Source organism: Haematobia irritans, chromosome 4 (genome assembly GCF_050003625.1).
Source record: "Haematobia irritans isolate KBUSLIRL chromosome 4, ASM5000362v1, whole genome shotgun sequence".
Lineage (NCBI taxonomy): Eukaryota > Metazoa > Arthropoda > Insecta > Diptera > Muscidae > Haematobia > Haematobia irritans.
This window is the reverse complement of record NC_134400.1, coordinates 18,252,741-18,271,852: the sequence shown is the minus strand read 5'-3', so window position 1 is coordinate 18,271,852 and position 19,112 is coordinate 18,252,741. Positions and strand designations below refer to the sequence as shown.

The window sequence follows — 19,112 nt, the reverse complement described above, 5'->3', positions numbered from 1 at the left end:
AAACTTCGCAAAAGTTTATTTTTGATTTTCGCTCGATATATATGCATTAGAAGTTTAGAAAATTAGAGTCATTTTTACAACTTTTCGACTAAGCAGTGGCGATTTTACAAGGAAAATGTTGGCAATTTTGACCATTTTTGTCGAAACCAGAAAAACATCATATATGGGAGCTATATCTAAATCTGAACCGATTTCAACCAAATTTGGCACGCATAGCTACAATGCTAATTCTACTCCCTGTGTAAAATTTCAACTAAATCGGAGTTAAAAATTGGCCTCTACGGTCATATGAGTGTAAATCGGGCGAAAGCTATATATGGGAGCTATATCTAAATCTGAACCGATTTTGCTGATATTTTGCAAGCTTTTCGAGACTCATAAAATATTCGGATGTACGGAATTTGCAGAAGATCGGTTGATACACACGCCAATTATGACCACATCGGTGAAAAATATATATGGCAGCTATATTTAAATCTGAACCGATTTTTCCAAAATAGGGATCGTCTTTGAGCCGAAACCAGGACCCTATACCAAATTTAGGACAATCGGACTAAAACTGCGAGCTGTACTTTGCACACAAAAATACATCAACAGACAGACAGACAGACGGACATCGCTAAATCGACTCAGAATTTAATTCTAAGCCGATCCGTATACTAAAAGGTTGGTCTATGATTACTCCTTCTTGGCGTTACATACAAATGCACAAACTTATTAGACCCTGTACCACAGTAGTGGTGAAGTGTATAAAAATATTGTATACATACCTATGCATAATTAAAATTTTCTACACATGAGATTATATGAATATTTTTTTTTAAGTTGAACCCCCCCCCCCCCGAATTAAAATCCTGGCGACGGCCTTGGACTAAACTACAAGTATAGCTTTACCAACAGAGGAATTTCTTGCCAAGTAGAGATTCTTGCAAAATTTTAATTCTTTAGAAAATTTTTGCAAATTTTATTTCATAGAAATTTTTTGTGCAAAATTTTATTTCTATAGAAAATTTTGCCAACATTTTATTTCAATAGAAAATTTTTGTCAATATTTTATTTCTAAAGAAAATTTTGTTTCTATAGATTTTTTTTTGCAAAATTTAATTTACATAGAAATTTTTGTGAAAATTTTATTTTTATAGAAAATTTTGTGAAAATTTTATTTCTATAGAAAATTTTGTCAAAATATATTTCTATAGAAAATTTAAAAAAAAAATTATTTCTATAAAAAAGCACCTCTTATTTCTCTAGAAATTTTGCAAGATTTTATTTCTTTAAATTTTTTGCACAATTTATTGCTATAGAAAATTTTCGCAAAAATTTATTTCTATAGAAAATTTTCGCAAAATTTATTTCTATAGAAAACTTTTGCAAAATTTTATTTGTATAGAAAAATTTAGGAAAATTTATTTCCTTAGAAAATATTTGTCAAAATTTTATTTCTATAGAAAAATTTGTCAAAATTTTATTTCTATAGAAAAATTTGTCAAAATTTTATTTCTACAGAAAAATTTGTCAAAATGCTCTGCTGGCAATACTTTGTTTGCTGGGAAATATTGTGGCTTAACAATATGGCAATTCATTTGCCGCAGTGGCTACTCCTATTATTAGTCTAGATATTCTTTGGTTGGTGTCCATGAATCATAATAGTTATAGTTGCATTATTGTGAAGCCCATCATGAAGGTGAACTTTCAGTCATCATATCAGTGCAATATATCTATGATCTAAGAATCATCATCTCATCCCTTACGAGAAGAGGTTTAATAAAATGAAAGGCATTAAAAATCTAAATCTAATTATCGAAAAAATTTGTCAAAATTGTATATCTATCGAAAAACTTTGTCAAAATTTTTTTTTCTATAGAAAATGTTTGTCAAGATTTTATTTCTATAGAAAATTTTGTCAACATTGTATTTCTATAGAAAATTTTGTCAAAATTTTATTTATATAAAAATTTTTTCCAAAATTTTATTTCTATAGTATTTTTTCAAATTTTTTTACTATAGAAAATTTTGTCAAAATTTTATTCCTATAGAAAATTTTTTCAAAATTTTATTTGTATAGAAAATTTTGTCAAAATTTTATTTGTATAGAAAATTTTGTCAAAATTTTATTTCTATCGAAAAAATTTGTCAAAATTTTATTTCTATAGAATATTTTGTCAAAATTTCTATAGAAAATTTTGCCAAAAATTTGTTTCAATAGAAAATTTTTCCAAAATTTTATTTCTATGGAAAATTTTGCCAAAATTTTATTTCTATATAGAAAATTTTGTCAAATATTTATTTCTATAGAAAATTTTGTCGAAATTTTATTTCTATAGAAAATGTTGTCAAAATTTTATTTCTATAGAAAATTTTGTCAAAATTTATTTCTATCGAAAAAATTTGTCAAAATTTTATTTCTATCGAAAAAATTTGTCAAAATTTTATTTCTATCGAAAAATTTTGTCAACATTTTATTTCTATAGAAAAATTATGAAGTACCTCTTAGTTGTAGAGGAATATTTTGCAAAATCTACCAAAACATGAAGAATTCTACCAATCTACCAAACAGTAAAAAACTTGTCATTTTCTTAGAGAGGAAAGTATTAGTTTTTTTTTGCGTGTACATACCTAAACAAAGTTAATATTAATTTTCCTAGGTTTTTGTGCTTGTTCATGAGTAACATATTAAGAGTTTACAATTCTATGTAAGATTCCATATCTTATATAAGATTCGGCTAATGAAGAATATATTTGTATGTGTTTGCTCAGGGCTGAGCAATTACTTAAATGGCTTCTGACTTATTCCAGTTTGGGGAGGAAACAAAAATAGAGCAAATGTTGTTGGTGGTCTTGCCTTTAATTCCAATTAGAATCAATCGAATCAGTCGATTGTCTGTCACAAAATGCATAGTTTCCAGTCGGTGGTGTACGATTTTTGGAAAAACTTCATCGGAAAATGTAAACAATTTGGTGAATACTTTATTATTTTGCTAGGCGTTAGATCATATTGGTATGACTTTAAAAAGGAAGATTTTGAACGTAATACCATATCGAGAATTATTCATGTGACTGTCAACATATTAGGATTTCTGAACATGTGCTACAACAACGCTCTTCAGGTATTGGATGAGAGGACTTATACAACAACAACAATGTTCTTTGTGGCTTTAGTGTGTCCTCTTAGCGCTTTCGGCCATGCTGTATATTGCGAAACGAAACTTATCATACTCCAGAGAAAGCTGCAATCCCTCGAAATGCATCTTTTGACCAAGATCGGACGTTGCAAGGAAGTGGAAAGAGATTTAATACCATACTATGTCGTCCAATTAATATTAACTTGCATTATATGCATCATGGGCGCAATACGGTTGCAATCTTATGGAATTGGAATTTTTGGCTATATGTTTTCAATACTGTTCGCTAGTTTTGAAAGTTTGCAGTTTATGTGGGCATTTTATTATCTTTACTTGGTATGGCAAACATGTCGCCTTTTTTACTACATTGACAAATATTTGCAAAGTATTGTCATGGAGATTTCAGATCTCTATGATAGTTTTGACGCCTCGAAGGAGAACGAGATATGTTCGGAGATCCAGTGGTTAATGGTAGCCCATAATACGTTGTGCATCTCATATGATGAATTACAAAATCGTTTCAAATTTATAGTATTTCTAAGACGTCTGATTAGATTAGTTATGTGTGCAGGTGGTATTTACGAGACAGACAAGGCAATAACTTCACATAATATCTTAAAAATCTACATCGGAAAAGTCCTGAATTATATTTTCAACATGTTGGATTTCTATCTAACCGATGCTTTGTGTGATCGAATTAAACATAGCATTGGAAATTTGGAATTAACTTTAATGGATTTCAATGTTGCCAATCATTCGTTGGCACAGCTCAATAGACAGGTGAGGTCCTTTAATATTTGTTTAGCCAATAAGACAGTGTTGATCATCATAGAATCCCATAGTCACCCAAACTTTTTGCCATTTGTTTTTGTATTGCAATGACACAAATCAATAGTTTTTCTTCCGTATTTTCAGTGTGAAGAATTCTCGCTGCATTTGTTGTTTTGGAAAAGGACTTTATTAATTTCTGGGCCCATGAATATGGATCGCCGATCATGGTTTATCATGAATGCTTATCTAGTCTCCATTTTGGTATTTTTCATGCAATCACATTTTCTCGATATGTGATAAAGAGTATTGCAACAAGCAGGCAAAAAATTGCAAAATATAAAAAACAAAAATAAATCAAAAATAAATTTGAATCTTTACTTTAAGTGCTGTAGAATTTATTAATTGTATAATGGACTGATACACACAATTTTCAGTAAACCTATTTGTGGACCCCGAATACTTCTAGATTTCTACACTAAAGCAAATCTATAGAAATATAGAAAAATTTTGCAAAACTGTATTTATATAGAAAATTTTTGTAGATTTTTATTTCAATAAAATTTTTTTGCAAAGTTTTATTTTTATAGAAATTTTTTATTTCTATAGAAAATTTTTGTCAAAATTTTATTTCTATAGAAAATTTTTGCAAAATTTTATTTCTATAGAAAATTTTTGTCAAAATTTTATTTGTATAGAAAATTTTTGCAAAATTTTATTTCTATATAAAATTTTTCCAAAAATTTATTTCTATAGAACATTTTTACAAAATGTTATTGCTATAGAACATTTTGTCAAAATTTTATTTCTTTAGAAAATGTTTGCAATATTTTATTTCTTTAGAAAATTTTGTCAAAATTTTATTTCTACAGAAAATTTTTGCAAAATGTAATGTCTATCGAAATTTTTTTCAAAATTTTATTTCTTTAGAAAATTTTTGCAAAATTTTATTTCTATAAAAATTTTTGCAAAATTTTATTTCTTTAGAAAATTTTGTCAAAATTTTATTTCTATAGAAAATTTTGTCAAAATTTTATTTCTATTGAAAAAATTTTCAAAATTTTATCTTTATAGAAAATTTTGTCAAAATTTTATTTCTATCGAAAATTTTGTCAAAATTTTATTTCTATTGAAAAATTTGCCAAAATTTTATTTCTATAGAAAATTTTGTCAAAATTTTATTTGTATAAAAAATTTTTGCAAAATTTTATTTATATAAAAAAACATCTCTTATGTGAGCCTCTTCCGTATGATGGAGTCTGAACACACGGACCTAGCGATTGTAATCAGGCATGTCGAAGAAAATTTTTCAAAATTTTATTTCTATAAAAAATTTTTCCAAAATTTTATTTTTGTAGAAAATTTTGTCAAAATTTTATTTCCATAAAAATTTTTTGCAAAATTTTATTTCCATAAAAATTTCTTGTAAAATTTTATTTCCATAAAATTTTTTTGCAAAATTTTATTTCTATAAAAATTTTTTCAAAATTTTATTTCTACAGAAAACTTTTGCAAAATGTAATGTCTATCGAAATTTTTTTCAAAATTTTATTTCTTTAGAAAATTTTTGCAAAATTTTATTTCTATAAAAATTTTTGCAAAATTTTATTTCTTTAGAAAATTTTGTCAAAATTTTATTTCTATAGAAAATTTTGTCAAAATTTTATTTCTATTGAAAAATTTGTCAAAATTTTATCTTTATAGAAAATTTTGTCAAAATTTTATTTCTATCGAAAATTTTGTCAAAATTTTATTTCTATTGAAAAATTTGCCAAAATTTTATTTCTATAGAAAATTTTGTCAAAATTTTATTAGTATAAAAAATTTTTGCAAAATTTTATTTATATAAAAAACATCTCTTATGTGAGCCTCTTCCGTATGATGGAGTCTGAACACACGGACCTAGCGATTGTAATCAGGCATGTCGAAGAAAATTTTTCAAAATTTTATTTCTATAAAAAATTTTTCCAAAATTTTATTTTTGTAGAAAATTTTGTCAAAATTTTATTTCCATAAAAATTTTTTGCAAAATTTTATTTCCATAAAAATTTTTTGTAAAATTTTATTTCCATAAAAATTTTTTGCAAAACTTTATTTCCATAAAAAATTTTTGCAAAATTTTATTTCCATAAAATTTTTTTGCAAAATGTTATTGTTTTTTTAGAAAATTTTTGTAAAATTTTATTTCTATCGAAAATTTTAGCAAAATTTTATTTCTATAGAAAATTTTTACAAATTTTATTGCTATAGAAAATTTTGTCAAAATTTTATTTCTTTAGAAAATGTTTGTAAAATTTTATTTCTTTAAAAAATTTTGTCAAAATTTTATTTCTATAGAAAATTTTTGCAAAATTTTATTTCTATATTTTATTTGTATAGAATATGTTTGCAAAATTTTATTTCTATAGAAAAATTTAGCAAAATGTTATTTCGATATAAAAAAGCATCTCTTATTTGAGCCTCTTCCGTATACTGGATCCTGAACTGACGGACCTAGCGATTGTAATCAGGTAAGTCGACTTTTATAGCTTTCTATAGACAATTTTTACAAAATTTTATTGTTGTCTTTGATCTCAGCTTAAAACCATGCATTGTTTAAACTACAAGGGTAGCTTAACCAATAGAGGAAAAGTATGCTTGTCAAATTTATTTGGGCAAAGCCCTATAGACTGCAAGATGGTTGGATGTACAGCTGTTTCGGAATTACCACATTCCTCATCAGCATCCTCTACTTGCAGCAAAACTATCAAACAATTATCAGAATAAATTCAGGTAATTCACTCAACCCAAAGTGAACTACACTTGAACATTCCGACAAAAAAAGGTTTGATAGTCGGCTACTGCCTAAACAAATTTGAAAGCATATCTCTTTTCCTTTGCCAAACTCAAATCATCGATTTGAACGTAGTTGGCTGGGTTTGTTTTTGAGCGTGCTTCCCCTATCTTCATTCGTTTTGTTTGTTATCGTTGGTTTCGCTTCAATTATTATTGTTGTCTTTGATCTCAGCTTAAAACCATGCATTGACTACAAGTGTAGCTTTACCAACAGAGGAAATTCTTGCCAAGTAGAAATTCTTGCAATATTTTAATTCTATAGGAAATTTTTGCAAATTTTATTTCTATAGAAATTTTTTGTGCACAATTTTATTTCTATAGAAAATTTTGTCAAAATTTTATTTCAATAGAAAATTTTGCCAAAATTTTATTTCAATAGAAAATTTTTGTCAATATTTTATTTCTAAAGAAAATTTTGTCAAAATTTTATTTCTACAAAAAATTTTGTTTCTATAGATTTTTTTTGCAATTTTTTTCAAAATTTTATTTCTATAGAAAATTTTGTGAAAATTTTATTTCTATAGAAAATTTTGTCAAAATTTCTTTCTATAGAAAATTTAAAAAAAAAAATTATTTCTATAAAAAAGCACCTCTTATGTGAGCCTCTTGCGTATGCTGGAGCCTGAACTGAAGGATCTAGCGATTCTAATCAGGTACGTTGACATTTATAGCTTTCTATGGAAAATTTTTTCAAAATTTTATTTCTAACGAAATTTTTTACAAAATTTTATTTCTCTAGAAATTTTTGCAAGATTTTATTTCTTTAAATTTTTTGCACAATTTATTGCTATAGAAAATTTTCGCAAAAATTTTTTTCTATAGAAAATTTTCGCAAAAATTTATTTCTATAGAAAACTTTTGCAAAATTTTATTTGTATAGAAAATTTTTGCAAAATTTTATTTGTATAGATAAATTTTGGAAAATTTTATTTCCTTAGAAAATATTTGTCAAAATTTTATTTCTATAGAAAAATTTGTCAAAATTTTATTTCTACAGAAAAATTTGTCAAAATGCTCTGCTGGCAATACTTTGTTTGCTGGGAAATATTGTGGCTTAACAATATTGCAATATCATTTGCCGCAGAGGCTACTCCTATTATTAGTCTAGATATTCTTTGGTTGGTGTCCATGAATCATAATAGTTATAGTTGCATTATTGTGAAGCCCATCATGAAGGTGAACTTTCAGTCATCATATCAGTGCAATATATCTATGATCTAGAATCATCATCTCATCCCTTACGAGAAGAGGTTTAATAAAATGAAAGGCATTAAAAATCTTTGGATATCATTTGTGTTATTCATAAGTCTTTTTGTTGTGATTGGATTGACCTGGGCTAAAGAAGATGCTAGACCACTGGCAAATTGCGGCAAATACGGTTGTGGCAATGAATATAAAAACCTGAAAAATTACGGTTAATTAAATTAATTGTTAAAAGAAAAATAAAACTAATTTATTTTTATGCATTATTAATTGTTTTGTTTTTGTACTCTGATTACTGAAGTTTACATACCACCATGAATGTGAATACTATATGGGTGCAGAAAAATGGTCGAACAAAAATAATTTTAGTTTAGCTATGATCCCATTTAAGCTTAATGCGTAAACAGGCCCGGTGCCTGATAGAAAAATTTTCTAAAAGAAAACTTTCTTATTTCTATAAAAAGTTGTCGAAATTTCGTGTCTATAGAAAATTTTGTCAAAATTATATTTTTATAGAGACATTTATCACAATTTTATTTCTATATAAAATTTTTGCAACATTATATTTTTGTAGAAAAATTTGTCAAATTTTTATTTCTATCGAACATTTTTGCAAAATTTTGTTTCTATAGAAAATTTTGTCAAAATTATATTTTTATAGAAAAATTTGTCAAAATTTTATTTCTATCGAACATTTTTGCAAAATTTTGTTTCTATATAAAATTTTTGCAAATTTTTATTTTATAGAAATATTTTGCAAAAATTTATTTCTCTTTTTTATTTCAAAATTGGGAATAGTCAATTTCTTTAAAGCTGGGATACGACTTTTTGACATTAAAAAAAAAAAATAGAAAATACGAGTTTTCGACCTTTTTAAACGTTTTATCGAATTTTTAAGTTTTCTATTATTCTAAAATTTTGAATTTAACTTGTCGAGTTTTTTGAAATTTAGAAAAGTCGATTTTTTTCAAAATTGTAAAGTAGACAATTTTTGGAAAAGTCAACTTTTCAAGTTTTCAAAATGTTTAAACTTTGAAAATTTTCCAAATTTGGATGAATAACATTTTTGGATTGTCGACATTTTTAAAATTGGGAAAAGACATTGTGAAAAAATTGAATTTTTATCAAATTTTCAAGTTTTAGTTTCTCATAAAATTCAATTTTAAATTTTAGAAATGTCGACTTTTAAAATTTTCAACATTTTTAAAATTTGGAAAATATAAAAATTTTGATGCATCAAATTTCTCGATATTTTTAAAATTTGGAAAAGTCAATTTCTTCAAAATTGCGTAATGGCTATTTAACGCAACTTTTTGAAATATTTATCAAATTTTCAAGTTTTCAATTCTTTCTTCTAAAATTTTGAAAATTTGAACTGTCGACTATTTAACGCAACTTTTTGAAATATTTATCAAATTTTCAAGTTTTCAATTCTTTCTTCTAAAATTTTGAAAATTTGACCTGACGACTTTTTTTTTAAATTTAGAAAAGTCAACTTTTTTAAAAATTAGAAAAGTCAATTTTTAAAATTTGGAAAAAAATCGATATTTTGAACATTTGACTTATCGACATTTCAAATTAAAATTTTGGAAATGTTGTCTTTGATTCATTTTTTCATTTCATTTTGAAAATTTGGAAAATTTAAAAATTTTCATTAATCAAAATTTAGAAATCTCGGCATTTTTAAAGCTTGGAAAAGTCAATTTCTTCCGAATTGGGAAACGACTTTTTGACATTTTGAAAAAATTTAAAAGGCTCATTTATGACTTGCTGAAATTTTCAAGGAATCTTCCAGTTTTCAATTCTTCTAAAATTTTGAAAATTTTACCTTTTTTAAAATTTGGAGATTTCGACATTTTCAAAATTTGAAAAAGATGAAAATTTTGAAATTGACTTTTTGGTTTCGAAATTTTTTTTTAAAAATTAAAATTTCGATTTTTCGACTTTTTATACCCTTCACCACTACTGTGGTACAGGGTATAATAAGTTTGTGCATTTTTTAATTATTGTCGACTGTTTTAAATTAATGTCGATTTTTTTAAATTTTGAAAGGTTAACTTTTACTCAATTTGGAAAAATTGAATATCGATTTTTCAAGTTTTCAAACTTGTTGTTTGGACAATTCGGCTTTTTTAAAATTAGAAAAAAATCGACTTATTGAAATATCGACTTATCGACTTGTTAAATTTTGGAAATATCTACATTTTTAAAATTCTGAAATTTTCAAAATTTTGATGAATCAAATTTTAGAAATCTCGTAATTTTTAGAACTTGGAAAAGTCAATTTCTACCGAATTGGGAAACGACTTTTTGACATTATGAAAAAATTTAAAAAATTTGTTTTTGACTTTCTGTAAATTTGAAAATTTCATTTGTTAAATTTTGGAAATATCGACATTTTTGAAATTTTGAAAGGTTAACTTTTACTCAATTTGGAAAAATTGAATCTCGATTTTTAAAGTTTTCAAACCTTTTTATTGTTTGGACAATTCGGCATTTTTAAAATTAGAAAAAATCGACTTATTGAAATGTCGACTTATCGACTTGTTAAATTTTGGAATTATCGACATTTTTAAAATTCGGAAATTTTCAAAATTTTGATGAATCAAATTTTAGAAATCTCGACATTTTTAAAATTTGGAAAATTTCAAAATTTTGATGAATCAAATTTTAGTAATCTCGACATTTTTAAAACTTGGAAAAGTAAATTTCTACCGAATTGGGAAACGACTTTATGACATTTTAACCTTTCGACTTTTTTAAAATTTAGAAAAGTCGATTTTTTTAATTTTAAACAGGCGACTTTTTCAAAATTTGGAAAAAATTGACTTTTTGAAAATTTTGAAATCGACTTTCCAAAAATTTTTTAAAAATGAAAAATTCGATTTATCGACATTTTTAAATTAATGTCGACTTTTTTTTTTAATTTGGAAAAGGTAACATCTTTTCAATTTGGAAAAATCGAATATAGAATTTTAGAGTTTTCAACATTTTTATTTGGACAAGTTGGCTTTTTTTTACACAGAAAAAAAAAATTCACGAAAACTTTTCCAATTAAATTCTTAATTGAGTGTTAAAAAATATTCAATTGAAAATTTAATTGATTCAACCATTTTTTTAATTGAAACATTAATCAATCACAAAAATTAATAGTATCAATTAACTTTTAAATTGGATCAATTACTTTTTTAATTGACTTTCAATTAATTTTTTAATTGTTTGAGTTTTCACAGTTTGTTTTTTAATTTTTGGAAAATTCGACTTTTATAAAGTAAAAGTGGGAAAATTCGACTTTTCAACTTTTTGAAATTTTTTAAAAATTCGTAGTTTTCAAAATTTGTAAAAATTTGTATTTTTTTTTAAATTTGTAAAAATCGTATTTTTGAAAAGTTTACTTTTCGAGTTTTAAACGTTTTGCAAATTTTGAAATGTAGACTTTTCTAAAATGTGGATGAATCTAGTTTTTGAGAAGTTGAAAATCGATATTCGATTATTTGAGTTTTCACATTTTGTTTTTTAAATTTTGGAAAATTCGACTTCTATAAAGTAAAAGTGGGAAAAATCGGCTTTTCGACTTTTAAAAAATTTGTAAAAATTCGTATTTTTCAAAACTTGTAAAAATCGAATTTTTGAAAAGTTTACTTTTCAAGTTTTCGAATTTTTAAAAATATTTAAATGAATTTTCACGCAGAACAAAGTTATATGTATTAACCCTTGTAAACGTGTATAGTATAAAAAAATCAATGTTCCTAAAATAACACAACAAGTCGATTTAGTATACTACGGAATTATGCTATAGCTATAGACTTAAGCTTTGGTAACGGATTTTTCATTTAAATTTTTGCAATCAAGCTTTTACGATTTATATGGCAGTAGGAAAGTTTTATTTTCTAATTTCGCTTTTCATGTTGAAATGCAAAGCATTTACAATGTGAGTCAAAACTAAACTCACACACTTGCTGGAGATTATGGCAATTTGCGCATGTATACTATTTTATTGGACAACAATAGGAAAATAAACAAAAACAAATAAAAGAAAATGAAGGAAGTAACAACAAAACAACAAACAGCGGTGTTATTGCTGATACTGCCAATGCTACTGTCACCACTACTATTTCGTATTCTACTATAAACAAATACAATATAAGGGACAAAAAGGCCCAAAGAGAATGCCTTCAACGAGAGCCTGAGAGAAAATGGAGAATAGTATACCCAAAGAGCATAACTTACAAGGAAATGAGCTGTGAAAAAGAAAGAAACATGATTATGAACCTGCGACAATTGCATACGAATTGCGAAACGAGTCAATGGTTACAGTATCGTATTGAAAATGAACTTAAGCACATCGTCGTTGTCGTCGTCGTCATCCTGTGAAGCGATTGAATATCTTTGGGCAATAACGGTTAAATAAACATACAGAGAAATATTGAGATATAAGAACACAGACACATACACACACACAAACACACCCGGGTATGCAAAGGCAAAAGTTATTAAGCATATATATAGAAAATTTCAATGGATGCAAAAAATTATAATTTAAGCAACGAAAAAGTTTTCTTTTTTTTTTTTAATAAAAGAAAAATGTGAGAAAACAAAATATTTGTGAAAAATTGAAAATTAATGAAATTGTAAAAAAAAGAAAAAATAATGAAATGAAGAAAAAATATGAAAGTTAATATATGTGTACATACAATAGTAAAAAAAATTTGAATTTATAAAAGAAGAAAGAAGAAATTTCTTATGTTTTTGGGAAAAAAAATCTATTACAACTGTGATGAGATGAGAAAAATTTGTGTATATATAATGAATGAATATATCGGGCACAACAATTGAATATGATAACTTGGAAATCTCTTATGGACCAGCAAATGCAGTACATGAATCTTCTAGACATACACAAAAAAATTATTGTGTAATAATTTTAGATACTTTGCAATATTACAAACAATCAGAAGAAAAAAATCTTCAAGATCTTATTTTTAATTAAGAAAAAATCTCAGTTTCCTACCCAAAAATTAAAATTTTCATATTGTAAAAACCCAAAAATTGTCATTCAATTGTCTTCAAATGTCCAGTGTATGCCGTAACCCACATTTTCTATTTCTACAAAAGGTAAAATTATTTAATGTTGTTGTTGTTGTGGTTGTCGTTGTTTTTCTTTAGATTTTATTTTCAACACACACCTGAACTTCTCTACAAGAGAGTGAATGTTTTTTTTTTTTTCAGCAAGAGTCAGAGTGTGGGTGGGTGGTTACGAGTGATTTGTATTCCTGTTTTTCTCTTCTTATACAGCCTCAATTTCTCTCCCATATTCGTTAACCCTTATAAGTTAAAATTCGTTAGCTTATACACAAGAGAAATTCCTATACACACGCACACACACACAGACATATCCAACTGCATAGATTGCAATACACAAGTTCTTATGTTTGCATAAATACATTTCGCTACTTACACTTGAACCAACTTCAAAGTGAAAGCGCATACACAGCCATGCAGGCCAAAGAAATGCCAACAACAATAACAACAATAAATTCGATGCAAGTAAATTGGAAATGCACACACCCACTCTAATATAATATAATCAATAATCGGTTGCCGATAAAATGGTGAGAAAATATTGGAGAATGACATAAAGAACGCGTTTAAGAAATTCTAAAATTGCATGTGAAATAACTTCTTGTACCAAAAAAAAAGTAAATCTGGTTTATGGGAAAAATGAGAAACGTCATATAAGAATTAAAATAAATTGTATTCCATATTTTAAGCTTTCCATAATTCCTAGTTAAAATAACGACAATTTAGAAAATTTGTTGGATTTTATAGTATTATTTAGGAAATTCTTTTCTGATAAAACAAAATTTAAATTAATAAATACTAATAAAAAATAATATTACAATTATAGACAATTAAATTTTACAAAAAAAAAAAATAGAAAACTAAAAAAAATATATAAAAACTTAATAAAAAAGTAAAACAAGTAAGGAAAGTCTAAAGTCGGGCGGGGCCGACTATATTATACCCTGCACCACTTTGTAGATCTAAATTTTCGATACCATATCACATCCGTCAAATGTGTTGAGGGCTATATATAAAGGTTTGTCCCAAATACATACATTTAAATATCACTCGATCTGGACAGAATTTGATAGACTTCTATAAATCTATAGACTCAAAATTTAAGTAGGCTAATGCATTAGGGTGGAACACAATGTTAGTAAAAACAAGTAAGGAAAGTCTAAAGTCAGGCGGGGCCGACTATATTATACCCTGCACCACTTTGTAGATCTAAATTTTCGATACCATATCACATCCGTTAAATGTGTTGGGGGCTATATATAAAGGTTTGTCCCAAATACATACATTTAAATATCACTCGATCTGGACTGAATTTGATAGACTTCTACAAAATCCATAGACTCAAAATTTAAGTCGGCTAATGCATTAGGGTGGAACACAATATTAGTAAAAAACAAGTAAGGAAAGTCTAAAGTCGGGCGGGGCCGACTATATTATACCCTGCACCACTTTGTAGATCCAAATTTTCGATACCATATCACATCCGTCAAAAGTGTTGGGTGGGTTTGTCCCAAAAACATTTAAATATCACTCGATTTGGACAGAATTTGATACACTTTTACAAAATCTATAGACTCAAAATTTAAGTCGGCTAATGCACTAGGGTGGAACACAATGTTAGTAAAAAAATTATATCGAGCGATATATAATAATAATACCCTTCACCACTACTGTGGTACAGGGTATAATAAGTTTGTGCATTTGTATGTAACGCCAAGAAGAAAAAGTCTGAGACCCATCGTTTAGTATACCGATCGTCTTAGAATTAAATTCTGAGTCGATTTAGCGATGTCCGTCTGTCTGTCTGTCTGTCTATCTGTCTGTCTGTCCGTCTGTCTGTCTGTTGATGTATTTTTGTGTGCAAAGTACAGCTCGCAGTTTTAGTCCGATTGTCCTAAAATTTGGTATAGGGTCCTGTTTCGGCTCAAAGACGATCCCTATTGATTTTGGAAAAAATCGGTTTAGATTTAGATATAGCTGCCATATATATTTTTCACCGATCTGGTCATAATTGGCGTGTATATCTACCGATCTTCCTCAAATTCCGTACATCCGAATATTTTATGAGTCTCGAAAAACTTGCAAAATATCAGCCAAATCGGTTCAGATTTAGATATAGCTCCCATATATAGCTTTCGCCCGATTTACACTCATTTGCCCACAGAGGCCAATTTTTTGCTCCGATTTAGTTGACATTTTGCATAGGGAGTAGAATTAGCATTGTAACTATGCGTGCCAAATTTGGTGGAAAACGGTTCAGATTTAGATATAGCTCCCATATATATGTTTCTCTGATTTCGACAAAAATGGTCAAAATACCAACATTTTTCTTGTAAAATCGCCACTGCTTACTCGAAAAGTTGTAAAAATGACTCTAATTTTCCTAAACTTCTAATACATATATATCGAGCGATAAATCATAAATAAACTTTTGCGAAGTTTCCTTAAAATTGCTTCAGATTTAAATGTTTCCCATATTTATTTTTTACTAACATTGTGTACCACCCTAGTGCATTAGCCGACTTAAATTTTGAGTCTATAGATTTTGTTAAAGTCTATCAAATTCTGTCCAAATCGAGTGATATTTAAATGTATGTATTTGGGACAAACCTTTATATGTAGCACCCAACACATTTGACGGATGTGATATGGTATCGAAAATTTAGATTTACAAAGTGGTGCAGGGTATAATATAGTCGGCCCCGCCCGACTTTAGACTTTCCTTACTTGTTTTTTTAGAAAAATATTTGATAAAAACAAAATTGCCGCTGGTGAGATTTGAATCTGCATTTCCACAAACTTTGCAAAGGGAGTAGAATTAACGTTCTCGAAGTACATATACATTTTGAATGAAATCGGTTCAGATTTAGATATAGCTGCCATATATATCCTTCGCCCGATTTAGACTCATATAACCACAGAGGCTAAAGTTTTACTCTGATTTACGTGAAACTTTGCATAGGATGTAGAGTTAACGTTGTCGATGTACATGCTAATTTTGGTATTTTTGAAATCGGTTCAGATTTAGATATAGCTCCCATATATATATTTCGTCCAATTTACACTCAGAAGCGAGAGTTTTGTCCTAATTTGCTTTAAATTTTGTAAAAGGCGTAGAATTAACGTTCTGGATATGCATAACAATTTTGATTGAAATCGGTCCAGATTTAGATATAGGTCCCATATATATCCTTCGTAAAATTTTGACAAAATTTTCTAAATTTCTATAGAAATAAATTTTTGACAACATTTTCTATAGAAGTAAAATTTTGACAAAATTTTTAATAGAAGTAAAATTTTGACAAAATACTCTGTAGAATTAAAATTTCGACAAAATTTTCTATAGAAACAAAATTTTGACAAATTTTTCTATAGAAACAAAATTTTGACAAATTTTTCTATAGAAATAAAATTTTGACAAAATTGTCTATAGAAATAAAATTTTGACAAATTTTTCTATAGAAATAAAAGTTTGACAAAATTGTCTATAGGAATAAAACGACATATAGAAATGAAATGTTGATAAAACGTTCTATAGAAATAGAATTTTGACATAATATTCTATAGAAATAAAATTTTGTATAATTAAAATTTTTTTCTGTATAATTAAAATTTTGACAAAAATTTTCTATAAGATAAAAATATTGACAAAAATTTTCTATAGAATTAAAATTTTGACAAAATTTTCTCTAGTATTAAAATTGTGAAAAAATTTTCTCTAGTATTAAAATTGTGACAAATTTTTATAGAAATAAAATTTGGAAAAAATTTTCTCTAGTATTAAAAAATTGACAAAATTTTCTCTAGTATTAAAATTTTGATTTTTTCTTAAAATTTTGGTAGATTATGTTTGGCACGAGTGGCAACCGTGTTTGCAATACCATCCACCTATCGTTATTGATTAACAATTACTTGTAACAACGTTCAAGTTGATATCGTGTTTCATTCAGATAGCAAAAAATCTTTGCATATTTTCAGGCGGTACATGAGATTATTCAAAACACAGGTATGGTATGCGAAAGGAAAAGTTCTTTCAAATTTAGCATTTGATGCTTAAATTCTTTTTTGGTCTTGTTCTCTTCCATATAATTTTTTGAGGTCCTAATTCATTTAGGTTTTGAGGCTAATTTTCATGCGGCCCATATTCATTCACATGTAAGATTTTCAATACACACCTAGTTAACATTTTAACAGATACTCTTATGGGTGTGGATTAAATAAACTATACATTGTATCTTGTTCCCATTTCCATGGGGTGAAGCATATAAATACCAATTAGAAATAATTAGTTCAAACATATGCAAAACAATACAAAAAACTGCAACCAAAAAGCAAAAGCCTTAATGCCTTAGGTTAGATTAAGTAACCTTCGAATGAACCCACTTACCTACCCACAAAACTAACTACCTCTAATGGTAAGCAGAAGAAAAAGAAGCAGCGTACCAGAAATCCCAGCGTCAGCAAATTTTCTAGAGCACCACAGTGAGTTATGTACAAAAGGGTGGGTCGATTTGTGGCTTTTTGTTTTTATTATTAATTTTTTTTTTTTATAAAACAAAAAATTAGTTTCCACTTATGACCACATCAATATTTGTTTGAATTAAATTGAATAAAATTTTAATTCCATCATTCAAAATCAATTTTTTAAACAAACCTAAAATAGTGTTTGCAATGGAAATTTTGTAAAATTTTTAATAAAAACATGAATTTTCCTTCCAGTTGGGTTCACTTTTTTCAGTGTAGCTAAGTGCTAGATTGCCACCTTTCTTTATTCATCATAATAATGTAGGAAATTTTTGTTTATTATTACTCCCTATCGCATGGCAATATTCATTTGATTACAAAATTCCATTTTAAATTATTTTCTTAGTTTCCACCAGTGTTAGAGCCATTTGTAGTAAAAATCTAAATAGGAATTTTTTTATTGGTCTTCTACAAATTCATTTGGTCATTATATTTGCCATCTTTCGTTTATTGGTGAATATGTGTATACGAATACTGGTCGTTGTCTACTAGGTTTGACAGCTGGTCACAAGGAATGTTGGCCCACTGTTGATGGTCACGAGTCACGCAATCATTAAATGATTTCGATGGTAGACAATGTCTGTTTTATTTAAAGAAAGTTATTCCAAGAATTTTGTGATAGACATTTTTGGTATTCATTATTAGATTGTTTTTTTTTATTATATCCTGAATCAATATTGAGAAAATGTTTCTTTAGAAAAATTTGTCAAAATTTTTATTCTATAGAAAATTTATTCAGAAATTTATTTCTATAAAAAATATGGTCAAAATTTGAATTCTTTAGAAAATTTTGTTAATTTTTTTTTCGTCAAACTTTTCTATATATCGAAAATATTATTTCTATAGAAAATTTTGTCAAAATTTTATGTTTGGTAAAATTTTATTTCCGTAGGAAATTTTGTCAAAATTTTATTTCTATCGAAAATATTCTCACAATTTTATGTCTATAGAAAACTTTGTCAAAAATTTAGTTCTATAGAAACTTTTGTCAAAATTTTATTTCTATAGAAAAATTTGTCAAAACTTTATTTCTATAGAAAATTTTGTTAAACTTCAATTTAAATAGAAAAATTTCCCAAAATTTTATTTCTATAGAAAATTTTGTCAAAATTTTATTTGTATAGAATATTTTATCATAATTTTAAATTTTGTCAAAATTTTATTTCTATAGAAAATTTTGTCAAAATGTTATTTCTATTGAAAATTTTGTCAAAACTTTAATTATATAGAAAATTTGGCCAAAATTTTATTTCTATGAAAAAATATGGTCAAAATTTGAATTCTATAGAAAATTTTCTCAATTTTTTTCTATAGAAAATTTTGAAAACTCTTATTTCTATAAAAAGTTTTGTCAAAATTTAAATTCTAGAGAAAATTTGGTGAAACTGTTTTTTTTTCTACAGAAAATGCCGTCGAAATTTGCTATATATAGAAAATTTGGTTTATTTATATAGAAAATTTTGTCAAAATCTTATTTCTATAGAAAATTTTTGGTAAAATTTTATTTGCGTAGAAAATTTTGTCAAAATTTTATTTCTATAGAAAATTTTGTTAAACTTCAATTTAAATAGAAAAGTT

The 19,112-nt window shown here is 26.4% G+C and overlaps 1 protein-coding gene across 1 annotated transcript in view; it reads left to right on the top strand.

Annotated features, from left to right (window-relative positions):
- The first annotated feature begins 12,725 nt into the window (after window positions 1–12,725).
- LOC142234280 (uncharacterized) overlaps window positions 12,726–19,112 on the top strand; it is an 86,609-nt gene continuing 80,222 nt past the window's right edge. Inside the window, exon 1 of the mRNA XM_075305371.1 lies at window positions 12,726–13,043. The gene's annotated coding sequence lies outside the window, so the exon portion shown is untranslated. The remainder of the gene's footprint in view (window positions 13,044–19,112) is intronic.